This window comes from Penaeus vannamei, chromosome 36 (genome assembly GCF_042767895.1).
Source record: "Penaeus vannamei isolate JL-2024 chromosome 36, ASM4276789v1, whole genome shotgun sequence".
NCBI lineage: Eukaryota > Metazoa > Arthropoda > Malacostraca > Decapoda > Penaeidae > Penaeus > Penaeus vannamei.
In genome coordinates, this window is record NC_091584.1 from 2,025,953 (window position 1) to 2,028,452 (window position 2,500).

The 2,500-nt window shown below is 39.0% G+C and overlaps 2 protein-coding genes across 4 annotated transcripts in view; one reads left to right on the forward strand and one right to left on the reverse strand.

Moving 5' to 3' along the window:
- The window catches only part of LOC113814166 (transcription initiation factor TFIID subunit 10), a 68,528-nt gene that overhangs the window by 14,797 nt on the left and 51,231 nt on the right, over positions 1-2,500 (forward strand). The window lies entirely within an intron of this gene.
- Positions 1-2,500, reverse strand: part of Clic (chloride intracellular channel protein 5) — a 44,687-nt gene that overhangs the window by 9,528 nt on the left and 32,659 nt on the right. The window lies entirely within an intron of this gene.

Below are 2,500 nucleotides of genomic sequence, written 5' to 3' on the forward strand. Positions count from 1 at the left end.
GATGATAAGTTGCACCTTGCTAAGTGGCTTCGTTGCGTCACTTGCTTTGTGTCTCGTCAGCCGCTGCTCTTGGCTTGATTTGGCTTGATTTGGCTTGGTGAGAATATCGGGGTTTATTGTTTCTCGTTTGGCTTGGCTTGATTTCGCTTGGTAAACATGGAATTGTTTTTTGTAACCCACTCGCTTGGCTTGATTTGGCTTGGTAAATATGGCCTGATTTGTTGTTTCCCGCTGGCTTGGCTTGGTTGAAATATCGGGGTTTATTATTTCTCTCTTGGCTTGGCTTGGCTTGGTAAATATGGCCGGGTTTCTTGTAACTCGCTCGCTTGGCTTGATTTGGCTTGGTAAACATGGCCTGGTTTGTTGTCTCCCGCTGGCTTGGCTTGATTGAAATATCGGGGTGTATCATTTCTCGTTTGGCTTGGCTTGATTTCGCTTGGTATACATGGAATGGCTTCTTGTAACTCGCTCGCTTGACTTGATTTCGCTTGATAAACATGGCTTGGTTTCTGGTCTCCCGCTGGCTTGGCTTGATTTGGCTTGGTAAACATGGAATGGTTTCTTGTAACTCGCTCACTTGGCTTGATTTCGCTTGATAATCATGGCCTGGTTTTTGTCACCCGCTGGCTTGGCTTGACTTCGCTTGATAAACATGGAATGGTTTGTTGTTTCCCGCTGGCTTGGCTTGATTGAAATATCGGGGTGTATCATTTCTCGTTTGGCTTGGCTTGATTTCGCTGGGTAAACATGGAATGGTTTCTTGTAACTCGCTCGCTTGACTTGATTTCGCTTGATAATCATGGCCTGGTTTGTTGTCCCCCGCTGTTTTGGCTTGATTTGGCTTGATGAAAATGGAATGATTTCTTGTAACTCGCTCATTTCGCTTGATAAACATGGCCTGGTTTGTTGTCTGCCGCTGGCTTGGCTTGATTTGGCTTGATGAAAATATCGGGGTTGTTGTCTCCGCTGGCTTGGGTGTCGGGAAAAGGAATCTCGTTCGTTTGTTTTTTGTGTGTTGGGATCGGTTTATTTTAGTACTCGATTTATTGTGTTTGTGTTTAGTGTGTTTTTCTTTTTTTTTAATCGTGGTGTGTGTGTGTGTGTGTGTGTGTGTGTGTGTGTCTGTGTGTCTGTGTGTCTGTGCGCATGTTTTAGTTGCACCATACATCCGAAAATCTTGTCTTAAATACATTTTTTTTTCTTTTTTTTTACATTTAGTTTACTTTCTCGGCTTTTCCTCGCGTGCTTACGTCAGGCAGCTTCTCAGGAGACCCTTTTCTGTACACATCCTTCCTGGGATGTGCAAGTTCTTGGTAAAAACTCTTTTTTTTTTTAGTTTTGGATTTTCTTTCGGGTATATATATATGTATGTTGTTGGATTTATTTGTGATGTTTCAGATTTTCGTATTTCGGAATGAGATGTTTACGCCACGGAGATTTCATAGTGATAGGAAGTTTTTTTTTTTTTATTGTCTTGTCACGTAGCGAATTTCTCGGGCTTCATTTTGGTTCCAAGAATGAGCTGGTTATAGTGAGGTGTTTCGTTCCATCTCGTGTTCTTCTCTTAACTGAACAAGTCACTGGAGGATTGTAGTTGGTGAGGCACAGAATATTTCATTGTAAGTCTGTTACAGATTTTTTTTTTCTTCTTCTTCTTCTTCTTCTTTTTCTTCTTCTTCTTCTTCTTCTTCTTCTTCTTCTTCTTCTTCTTCTTCTTCTTCTTCTTCTTCTTCTTCTTCTTCTTCTTCTTCTTTTGCTAATCAGCCATTGAAATTTTCACAGGAGGATAGGCATGGACATTTTGGTCACAAAGTCAGAAATTTTCTTTTCTGTTGTAGAAATTTTTAAATCAGTATTTATTCACAGACTTTTAAATATTTTAGTGGGCTATATCCATGCCTGACCAGTCACTGAGATTTTCATTCGTCTTGTCACTGAGATTTTCCTTAGTCAGTCACTGCTATTTTCATTAGTCAGTCAATGCTATTTTCACTCGTCTAGTCACTGAGATTTTCCTTAGTCAGTCACAGATATTTTCATTCGCCAAGTCACTGAAATTTTCATGAGTCAAATCACTAAAGATTTTTATTAGCGTCACTGAAATTTTCATTAGTCAGTCACAGATATATTCATTCGTCAAGTCACTTTTTAAAATTTTCCACAGACTTTGTCATAAATTATTCGCAGACTTTTTCAGTCGTCTAGTCACTGAAAATTTATCCACAGACTTTTTAGTCAGTCACAGACTATTATTTATTCACAGACTCTTTAAGTCACTGAAAATTTTAATTCGTCAAGGCACTAAAATTTTTATTAGCGTCACTGCTATTTTCATTAGTCAGTCACTGCTATTTTCATTCGTCTAGTCACTGAAATTTTCATTAGTCAAGCCACTAAAATTTTTATTAGCGTCACTGAAATTTTCCTTAGTCAAGTCACTGAGATTTTCATTCGTCAATGCTATTTTCACTCGTCTAGTCACTGAAATTTTCCTTAGTCA